Below are 12,483 nucleotides of genomic sequence, written 5' to 3' on the forward strand. Positions count from 1 at the left end.
TCAAGGCCAGGCATGACCTTTGAATGGCTGATATCTTAGGAGAAATTTACAGTTTGCAGAATAAATCCAAACAGTGCATTCACAATAAAGAAATAGGATTACATTATTTTGTCAGCTGTGTCACCACCACCTTTATCATTGCATTAGTCAAAACTGTGTCAATTAAAAAGGTCCTCATTCTTTGCCTAAAGTGTCACTATGCAGTATTGTCATTTTAAACCATTTTATGTGAGCAAGTTGGTACAGTGAGGGCGTGGAACTGTTTGGTCGTGCTTTAATTGTATCAGATGCTTTATTTGAATAAATGTTTTTCAGTTGTGTTTTACTGCTTGTTTTGTTTTACATTAAATTTCAACAAATGAATTTTCAACAAATGTTCTGTATTGACAAATGAATCCATGTTTATGGATTAATGGCCTTTTCTTTGTCATGTGATGGAATGCATTACACTAATACAGGTCACTCTGACTTACTTCTGTGACACCACCCTTGTAGTGAGGTTTATTGCATTATACTACTTTAGACCACTGTGGCTTGCTTCTGTGACATTACAGTTGTTGTGAGGTTCATTCCATTATACTACTCTAGGTCACTGTGACTTGTTTCTGTGACACTACCTTTGTTGTGAGGTTCATTCCATTATACTCCATTAGACCACTGTGACTTGCTTCTGTGACATTACAGTTGTTGTGATATTCATTCCATTATACTACTCTAGAGAACTGTGACTTGCTTCTGTGACATCACAGTTGTTGTGAGGTTCATTCCATAATACTCCTTTAGACCACTGTGACTTGCTGCTGTGACATTACAGAAGTTGTGAGGTTCATTCCATTATACTACTTTAGACCACTGTGGCTTGCTTCTGTGACATTACATTTGTTGTGAGGTTCATTCCATTATACTACTCTAGACCACCATGACTTGCTTCTGTGACATTACAGTTGTTGTTCCATTACACTACTCTAGATCACTATGACTTGCTTCTGTGACATTACAGTTGTTGTGAGGTTCATTCGATTATACTACTCTAGGTCACTGTGACTTGCATCTGTGGCACTACAGTTGTTGTGAGGTTCATTCCATTATACTACTCTAGACCACAATGACTTGCTTCTGTGACATTACAGTTGTTGCTCCATTACACTACTCTAGATCACTGTGACTTGCTTCTGTGAGGTTCATTCCATTATACTACTCTAGACCACAATGACTTGCTTCTGTGACATTACATTTGTTGTTCCATTACACTACTCTAGATCACTGTGACTTGCTTCTGTGACATTACAGTTGTTGTGAGGTTCATTTGATTATACTACTCTAGGTCATTGTGACTTGCATCTGTGGCACTACAATTGTTGTGAGGTTCATTCCATTATACTACTCTAGACCACGATGACTTGCTTCTGTGACATTACAGTTGTTGCTCCATTACACTACTCTAGATCACTGTGACTTGCTTCTGTGACATTATAGTTGTTGTGAGATTCATTCCATTATACTACTTTAGACTTGCTTCTGTGACACTACAGTTGTTGTAAGGTTCATTCTATTATACTACCCCAGACCACTTTCAATTGCTTACGTGACATTGCCCCTGTTCTATGTTCATTACATCATACTACTCCACACCACTGTGACTTACTTCAGTGACACTGCCCTTGTTGTGATATTGATTGCTTCTGTGACACTGCCCTTGTTGTGAGATTGATTGTTTATGTGACACTGTCCTTTTTGTGAGATTGATTGCTTCTGTGACACTGTCCTTGTTGTGAGATTGATTGCTTATGTGACACTGCCCTTGTTGTGAGATACATTGCTTCTCTGACACTGCCTTGTTGTGAGATTCATTGCTCCTGTGTCACTGCCATTGTTGTGAGATTGATTGCTTCTATGACACTGCCCTTGTGAGATTCATTGCTTCTGTGACACTGCCCTTGTTGTGAGATTCATTGCTTCTGTGACACTGCCCTTGTGAGATACATTGCTTCTGTGACACTGCCCTTGTGAGATTCATTGCTTCTGTGACACTGCCCTTGTTGTGAGATTCATTGCATTAATGTGCCGGCTTGAATTCTTTTGTTTGCAGATGCGCGTTCAAGTTTCCTTTCATCATTATTAATGTGTTGCAGCAACAACACAGAACATTATTTGAAACTACATTAATATTATGTTTATACAAATATTGTACTCAATACCTATGAATTGGCAATTGGAAGTAATTAGTGATGCAGGTTATTAACTATTGTACACTGTGTGCTCACCTGGACAATGAAACAATTATTTCCTTATGTCCAGCCCAATTAGTATGCTACTTCCCATGTATCATGGTGATGTCTAGGAGCCAATTGAATGTCTTATTGTGGCTCAGTGTGTTACCAAAGTGCTAATTGAATGTCTTATTGTGGCTCAGTGTGCTACCAAAGTGCTAACTGAACATCATGTCTTGCATTGTGGAACTACCTTAGTGATGGTTGAAAGTCTTATCTTGGGCCATGGTACTGTCAAAGTGCTAATTGACTGTCCTATCTTGGATCAGGGTACTATCTAAGTGCTAATTGAATGTCTTGTCTTGGAGCAGGGTGCTGTCTAAATGCTAATTGTATATCTTATCTTGGATCAGGGTGCTACTCAGGTGCTAGTTGAATGTCTTATATTGGAACAGGTTACTGTCTAAGTGCTAAGTGAATGTCATTTTGAATCAGGGTACTATCTAAGTGCTAATTGAATGTCTTATCTTGGATCATGGTACTACTCACATGCGAATTGAATGTTTTATCTTGGATCATGGTAATATCTAATTGCCAATTGAATTTCTGATCTTTTATCAGGGTACTATTCAATTGATAATTGTAGGTTTAATTGTGGATCAGGTTTCTAAGTGCCATTTGTATGTTTTAAGTTGAATCAGGCTATTTTGTGCTTATTTATTGACCAGGGTACTATTGAAGTGCTCATTGAATGTCCTATCTTCGATCAGGGTGCAATCTAAGTGATAATTCAAAGTGATATCTTGGATCAAGGAACTCACTAAGTGCTAATTGAATGTCTTATCTTGGATCAGGGATCTATCTAAGTACTGATTGAATGTCTTATCTTGGATTAGTGTACTATCTAAGTGCTAATTGTCATGTCTTGCATCAGGGACATACCTTAGTGATAATAGAAAGTCTTATCTTGTATATTTAGTACTAAGTGCTAATTGAATGTCCTATCATGGATCAGGATACTTTCTAACTGCTAATATAATGTCTTATCTTGGATCAAGTTCCTAAGTGCTAATTGAATGTCTTATCTCGGATCAGGGTACTTTCTGAGTGCTAATGTCTTATCTTTAATTGGGTACTATGTAAGTGCTAATCAAATATATTATCTTTAATTAGATTACTATTTAAGAGCTAATTGAATGTCATGTCTTGGATATGGGACCTACCTTACTGATAATCAATGTCATATGGTGGATCAGGGTACTAACAAAGTGCTAATTCAACTTCTTATCTTGTATCAAGGTACTATCTAAGAGAAAATTGAATGTCATGTCTTGGATCATTGACATAACTTAGTGATTTTAGACAGTTTTATCTTGGATTAGGGTTTTACTCAAGCGCAGATTGAATGTCTTATCTTGGATCAGGGTACTACTCAAGTGTGAACTGAATTTCTGATATTTTATCTTGGATCAGGGTACTATCTAAGTGCAAATTTAATGTCATATCTTGGATCATGGTGCTGTCTAAATGATAATTGTATATCTTATCTTGGATCAGGGTACTACTCATGTGCTAGTTGAATGTCTTATATTGGAACAGGATACTGTCTAAGTGCTAAGTGAATGTCATATTTTGAATCAGGGTACTATCTAAGTGCTAATTGGATACCTTATCTTGGATCATGGTACTATTCACGTGTGAATTGAATGTTTTATCATCGATGATGGTAATATCTTATTGCTAATTGAATTTCTAATCTTTCATCAGGGTACTACTCAAGTGATAATTGTAGGTTTAATCATGGATCAGGGTACTATCCAAGTGCCATTTATAGGTCTTAATTTTAATCAGGATATTTTGTGCTTATTTTTTGGTCAGGGTACTATCCAAGTGCTCACTGAATGTCATATCTTCGATCAGGGTGCAATCTAAGTGATAATTCAAAGTGATATCTTGGATCAAGGAACTATCTAAGTGCTAATTGAATGTCTTATCTTGGATCAGGGTACTATCTAAGTGCTATTTATATGTCTTGAATTGAATTGGGCTATTTTGTGCTTATTTATTGACCACTATCCAAGTGCTCATTGAATGTTTTATCTTCGATCAGGGTGCAATGTAGGTGATAATTCAAAGTGATATCTTGGATCAAGGAAATATTAATTGCTAAATGAATGTCTTATCTTGGATCAGGGAACTATTTAAGTGCTAATTCAATGTTTTATCTTGGATCAGGCAACTAAGTGCTAATTTATATCATATCTTGGATCAGGGTATTAAGTGCTAATTGAATAAATTATCTTGGATATTGGTACCAAAACAGTGCCATCTGAATGTCTTATCTTGGATCAGCATAATATATATGTGCTATTTGAAAGTCATATCTTGGATCAGGGTACTATCTAAGATCTAATTGAATGTCATGTCTTGGATCAAGGAGATATCTTAGTGACAATTGAAAGTTTTATCTTGAATTTTGGGACTAAGTGCTAATTGAATGTCCTATCTTGGATTAGGGTACTGAGTGCTAATTGAATGTCTTATCTTGGATCAGGATACTATCTAAGTAATAATTTATTTTCATATCTTGGATTAAGGTACTATAGAAGTACTAATTGAATGTCTTATCTTGGATCTGGGTACTATCTAAGTGTTAACTGAATGAAATATCGATCAGGGTACTAAGAGATAATTGAATGTTATTTCTTGCCTCGTTGACCTACCTTATTGGTAACTCAATATCATATTGTGGATCATGTTACTGACTAGTGCTAATTGAGTGTCTTATCTTGTATCAGGGTACTTTATGAGGTAATTGAATGTCATGTCTTGGATCAGTCACATACTTTAGTCATAAATGAAAGTTTTATCATGGATTAGGGTACTCAGTGTTAATTGAATGTCGTATCTTGGATTAGGGTATTACCTAGGTGCGAATTGAATGTCTTATATTGGATCAATTTACTGTGTAATTGTTAATTGAATTTCATGTACTTGATCAGTGATATACCTTCGTTATAATTGAAAGTCTTTTCTTGGATCATATTACTGGTTAAGTGCTAAATGAATGTCCTATCCTGGATAAGGTACTGCCTAAGTGCTAACTCAATGTGTTTTCTTAGATTAGGGTACTATCTAACTGCTTAATGAATGTCCTATCTCTGATCAGGGTAATATCTAAGTGCTAATGTAATGTGATATATTGGATCAGGGTACTATCTTAGTGCTAATTGAATGTATTTTCCTTAATCTTGGTACTATCTATGTGCTAGCGGAATGTCCTATCTTGGATTATGGTACTATCTAAGTGATTACTTAATGTCTTATCTTGGCTTGGGGTACTAAGTGATAATGGAATGTTCTATCTTGGATCTGGTTTATATATATGTGCTAACTGAATGTCTTATCTTAAGTCAGGGCACTATTTAAATGCTATTTGAGTGTTCTAACCTTGATCAGGGTACTATCTTAGTGCTATTTGAATGTCTTATCTTGGATCAGGATACTATTCAAGTGCTAATTGAATGTCTTCTCTTGGATCAGTGTACTGTCTAAATGATTATTGCATGTCTTAGATCAAGTGCGAATTGAATATCTTATTTTGGAAAGGGATAATATCTGAGTGGTAATTGAATTTCTGATCTTGGATCAGGGTACTACTTAAGTGCTAATTCTTTTCTTATCCTGGATCATGTTACTATCTAAGTGCCATTTTTATGTCTTAACTTGGATCAGGGTATTTTGTACTAATTGATAGATCAGGGTTCTATCCAAGTACTGATTGAATGTCATATATTGGATCAGGGTACAGTCTTAGTGCTAATTCGATATTTGATGTCATAACTTTGGTCAAGGTAATACTGAATGTTAAGTGAATGTCTTTTCTTGGATCAGGGTACAGTTTAAGTGATAATTGAATTTCTTATTTTGGATCAGGATATTCTCTAAGTGCTAATTGAACGTCATATCTTTGATCAGGGTACAGTCTAAGTGCTAATTCAATGTCTTATCTTGAATCAGGGTACTATCCAAGTGCTAATTATATTGCATATCTTGGACCAGGGTATTATCTAAGTGATAATTTTATGTCTTATCATGGATCAGGGTTCAATGTAAGCGCTAATTAAATGTCATATCTTGGATCAGGGTTCTACCTAAGTGCTAGTTGAATGTCTTATCTTTGATCAGGGTACTATCTAAGTTGTAATTAAATGTCATATCTTGGATCAGGGTTCTATCTAAGTGCTAGTGGCAATTCAATTTCGTATCTTGGATTAGAATACTATCTAAGTGGTAATTCAATTTCTTATCTTGGATTCGGGTACTATCTATGTCCTAAATGAATGTCTGATATTGTATCAGTGTACTATCTATGTGTAGGATTTTGTTGTTATGGTTGTTAGGGGTGCTCCCGATGTTTAATTAAACTATGTTAGAAGTCCCACCCTGGCTTAAGTTTGGATGGAAGTTAAATTAGTGAAAGATGTTAATCTCCGAGGCCCGAGTCAGCACTGCCGACGGTTAGATGGTTAAATATACAAAGTTTAAAATTCTATGAAGAACAATTTGATAACAGTTAAATAGGCAATGATTCAATTTTCCAATTACACTCCTTCCGCTCGACCCTTTAATAACCTATTGCATCAATTGATCAGCAATGTGAGATCGATTTATATGTCATTGTATTCTAATCATCTGTGACATTCTTCTATCCTATTTCTCCCAATTCCTTCTCCTCTTCTTCGACTTCTCTATAGTCCTTCTCCTCCACTTTTCTCCTCCAGACCCCGTTTCCTCCTCCTTCACCTTCTATCCAACTTGTCTCCACCGACCAGACTTCTGTCGCCTTCTACTGTTCGGCTACTCTCACTTCCGTCTCCCCTCTTGGAGACTCGGGACTCAACAGAACCGGAAGTTCTCTGTCCGCTATAAAGCTTCCTTTCCGAAGCTTTGTCCTCCTTAGAATCTGCTTATAAGTTTTACCGCCAAATTATGAGTGGTTTTTTCGGAGTAACCCTATTTGCTCAGCAATCTTCCCATGAGAAACCATTTGCTTACGAGTTATGAAAGTTATAATTCGGATCTAACTTGTAATCACACCCTCTATCTCAGTTCTGATTGGTTGTCGCTGTGACCCGATCCAATCAAACTTAGCAGACAATGTCCTTCTCGCTTTCTGTCCATGTGGGGACGGATAAAAACACTCCCCATTCACCCCGTGGCTTTCTTTTCATCTATGAACAAAACTTTAACATGTAGGTGTGATACGGCAAACCTTTGTCCAGTTGGCACGATCTATAGCCTGTGCCGATTAAAGATTATGGGTCTCTGGCCGGTCATATCATCTTTCGTAAGAGATTAACACTAGCCCGCGTCAGTCTGGCCGTGAACAAATGGCCAAGGTAATATTTTGAAGACAGTAGATTTATAGCTTATGCATGACTTTATAGCTGCACTTAGCAAACGTATCAACCAAAGTGCAGGCCAAATGTCTCATCTTGGATTAGCGTACAATCGAAATGCTAATTGACTGTCTTATCTTTGACCAGGATACTATCTAACTGCTAATGTATGTCTTGTCTTGGATCACATCACTATCTAAGTGCTAATTTTAATATCTTGGGTAAGAGTACTATCTAAGTACTAATTGTATGTCTTACCTTTGATCAGGGTACTATATAAGTCCTAATTGAATGTCTTATCTTTGATTAGGATGCTAAGTACCAATGTATGTCTTGTCTTGGATCAGGGTCTTAAATGCTAATTGAATGCCTTATCTTGGATAAGTGTACTATCTAAGTGCTAATTGTATGTCTTGCCTTGGATCAAGGTACTATCTATGTGCTAATTGTATGTCTTGCCTTGGTTCAGGTACTATCTCAGTGCTAATTGAATGTCTTATCTTGGATAAGCCTGCTATGAAAGTACTTACCGAATGTCCGCTCTTGGATCAGGGTACTGTCGAAGTGCTCATTGAATGTCCTATCTTGAAACAGAGACCTACATCAGTGATAGTAATTGAATTTCGTATCTTGGATCAGCGAACCATCTAAGTGCTAACTGAATGTGTTATCTTGGATCAGGGTACTATCTCAGTGCAAATTGTATGTCTTCTCTTGGATCAGGTACTATCTAAATGCTAATTGAATGCCTTATCTTGGATCAGGGTACATTCTAAGTGCTAATTGTATGTAATATTTTGGATCAGGGTACCACTCAAGTGCTAATTTTATATCTTGTCTTAGATTATTTGTATGGCATGGTTAATTTTGGGATGACTTTACCATTGGGTTTTAATTAATGATCTGTGTATGCTGTTTTGGAACGAACGTTACCGTGCATAAATATCAAACTTGACCTTTGACATATATACCCATAATATACAGAATGTTTACCACCCTCTGTATAAAAGATGCCCACATATTTCGATGAAGAACCGTATTCAAACACAGAAGCTATTTTGCATAACCAATTCTTCTTAATCATAACAACCTTCACTTTTGACACTTCTGCACCAAATGCAGCAGGCTTCTTCCCTGCGTTTTTTATGAGCCTCAGAAATAAAATTGATATCCAAAAACCATCTATAGTTTTCGGTGAATGTGATTTTGAACTTTGACCTAATGACTACAAAGTCAAGGTGCACGTAATTTAAAATTTGGTGAATATCCGTGATCATGTACTGGATTTTTGTACAGAAACCATGTTTTGATATCACATTCACTTTGTCCCTTCACTCTGTGACCATCAGATCGGTATGTTTCTTTCTTAGCCAAGTGCAAGGCATGCATTACGTTTGCGTTTGTCTAGGAATGGGAAACAACTAAATGTATTGTGCGGAATTCATTTGTCTTCTTTCAGTGAAAACTAACATAACCTTTGACCAGTTGAATACACTTTGATAAGTTATCGCTCCAAGTTACCTGTTGAAGGTGCATAAAAAGTTTAGTCTTCATATGTGATGTTGAACTAGTTTTATTGTCCAGAAATCAATTATATTTTTCACTCAAAGAGGCCGTGTTATTTCACTTTTTGAGTCAAAAATCGATTCTTTCGTACCACAAGTTCAAGCCATCTGCTAAGTTTCGTACAGACAATGAAACGTTAATGGACAGATGGACAGACGGAGAAACCATAGTAGTATAAACACCGCCAAAAGGCAATTTCATAAAAAATCACCGTGTACTTCCCCTTCACCGTGATTATTGGGACCTCGAGTGGCCGAGTGGTCTTAAGCGCTCACCGTTACAGATCACTGCCATCTCACCTCTGTCTCCGTGGGTTAGAGTCTTTGATTCGGCTAATGTGGGTATGTGAGAAAGCTTGCCAGTGGCTTCTCGAGGGTCGGTGGTTTTTTCCAGGGTTTTCCCAGTTGCTTCCTCCACCATTAATACTGGCCGCCATGTATAGCCTATCGTGTGCTGAACAATGGCGTTAAACCTTACAACAACAACAACAACAACAAAAACCACGATTATTCCAAAGCGCAAGGAGGGGTGGGGGTGATAAGGATCGTCATGTACATCATGCACTGATTTGAAATATTTCCAGAATTTTACATAATTTACCATTCCTCTATGGTCTATTGTCTTTCTTTTATCTAAACAATATTTGAAACGAAATAAAATTGTATAAATGGTATAATGCTGTTCTTTTTTCTTTTCTCTTCTTACATTGGACATAACAATGATATAATTTCAAATATTATTTGAAAGACTCCCATACGTAGAGTTGTTGGCAACTATGCAAATCTACGCTTGACTGACAAACGGTATAATTTCCACTACGATTTAAATGACGTCATCCCCTACAAAGAACACACTTTGGACACAAACAAGGCTTTATTTCCACTACGATTTAAATGACGTCCTCCCCTACAAAGACCACACTTTGGACACATACAGGGCTTTATTTCCACTACGATTTAAATGACGTCATCCCCTACAAAGAACACACTTTGGACACATACAGGGCTTTATTTCCACAGATAGAGCACTGAGTACTTCTACAGCACATATTTCATATTTAAACGTTATTGGCATTGTGTTCCATATATTAAAACATTATATATGACGTGTTTTAAGCAGATTGAGCATTAAGATTTATATTTGTGTATACTGCTATTGTTCAGGCCAGATTAGACACACTTCTGATGAGTGACAATTATCTCTCTTTCAACTTTGACCTTTAAATGTCCGATACCAGAATGAAAACTGACCTAAACGTTTAATCTTTTGTCTGCATTTTATTTTTAACCAAACGTCTATCACATTATTAGCATTAACGATACGTCTATCACATTACTGGCGTCAATTACCTGTCTAGCACGTTAATGACATTAACGGCACGTCTATCTAGCAAATGTTTGCGTCAACCACACGTGTCTATCACATTATTAGCAGTAACGACACGTCTAACACATGGCGTCATCGACACGTCTAACACATTAGCATTAACGACGCATCTAGCACATTATTTGCGTCAGCCACATGTCTAGCACAATTTTGGCATGAACCACACGTCTACCACATTAATGGCTTCAACAAGTCCGACACATTAATGGCTTTAATGACAAATCTAACACGTTAATGTCTTTAACGACAAGTCTAACACATTAATAGTTTTAACCTAACCCGTGCACATGTAATGGCAAGGAAATGAGACCTAAGTACCCTTCCCAGTGACTTTGAGAAGCATTAGAACCGTGTTGACCTGGACAGTTATTGAACCTATCACTTCTGTATTAATAGTCCGATGCTCTACCTGGTAAGGTATTTCGGCTTCATGGCAAATAATAACTCCTGTCCCAAATCTGAATGGCTTAAAAAGAGACTTTTGCATTACAGCAACATGGAACTCTAATTAAATACATAAATCTAATTAAATACATAATTCTAATTAAATATATAACTCTTCACTCACCGTGTATTCCAGGAAGGTTTCCTAAATAAAAGCAACATAAACATTTATTTTCCTCAGAATCAAATATACATATGTGTTTACAATAATTGTATTAATGTCTAAAGAGAGAGGGGGAGAGAGAGACTGCAGTCCAATGGTTAAGGCAAAGCTAAACAATCCAGAAAGTTACCAGGCTCAACATCAACCTTCTAGTATATTACTACATGAACATTTGGCAAACATCAACCTTGTGGTCCATTACTACATTAATATTTGACAAACATCAACCTTCTGGTCTGTTACTACATTTATATTTGACAAACATCAACCGTCTGGTCTATTACTACATTAATATTTGACAAACATCAACCTTCTGGTCTATTACTACATTAATATTTGACAAACATCAACCTTCTAGATAATTACTACATGAATATTTGACAAACATCAACCTTCTGGTCTATTACTACATTAATATTTGACAAACATCAACCTTCTAGTCTATTACTACATTAATATTTGACAACATCAATCTTCTGGTCTATTACTACATTAATATTTGGCAAACCTCAACCTTCTAGTTAATTACTACATTAATATTTGACAAACATCAACCTTATATCAACTACTACATTAATATTTGACAAACATCAACCCTCTGGTCTATTACTACATTAATATTTGACAAACATCAACCTTCTAGTATATTAGTACATTAATAATTTGCAAACATCAGCATTCTAGTCTATTACTCGTTAATATTTGACCAACACAAAACAATCTTGTGACAATCCTTCACTTAAACCAAAATAGTTAATGCATGCTTCAACAATTTAAATTCACGTGGAGAATCATCACATTGTTCTTTAAATGATGAAAAGACAGCTTAGGTGGTCTAGTTGTTAGAGCGTCCGCCTCGGATGCCGTACGTAGTTGGTTCGATCCCCGGCCGAGTCATACAAATGATTTATAAAAATGGTACTTACAGTTGCCTCGCTTGGCGCTCAGCATTAAGAGGTTACTGTTAGGACTGGTCGACCTGTTGTCAGGATAATGTAACTGGGTGGAACATCATGCTTCATCTCTGCGGCGTGATGCCCCAGTGTTAGACATCAGTATAAACTGGCTATTAGCTGCCTCACAGCAGACATCGTAGCGATATGACTGATTTTGTTTAAGCTAAGTTAAAAATATTAATCACATCACATCACATTAATGCTGAAAAGGGTTGGCTCATAGTAACATACATGAGAAATGTTTGGTCTTTGCAAGGTGTGATTTGTCTCTGGCTGTTTCCAAGTAAGATATTGTTTTAATCGATCACTATCTTGAATGTACAGTGTCGCATCCATATAGTAAATACCCGTTTATA

The sequence above is a fragment of the Sinohyriopsis cumingii genome, unplaced genomic scaffold (assembly GCF_028554795.1).
Source record: "Sinohyriopsis cumingii isolate HCF-2022 unplaced genomic scaffold, ASM2855479v2 utg001397l, whole genome shotgun sequence".
Taxonomy (NCBI): Eukaryota; Metazoa; Mollusca; class Bivalvia; order Unionida; family Unionidae; genus Sinohyriopsis; species Sinohyriopsis cumingii.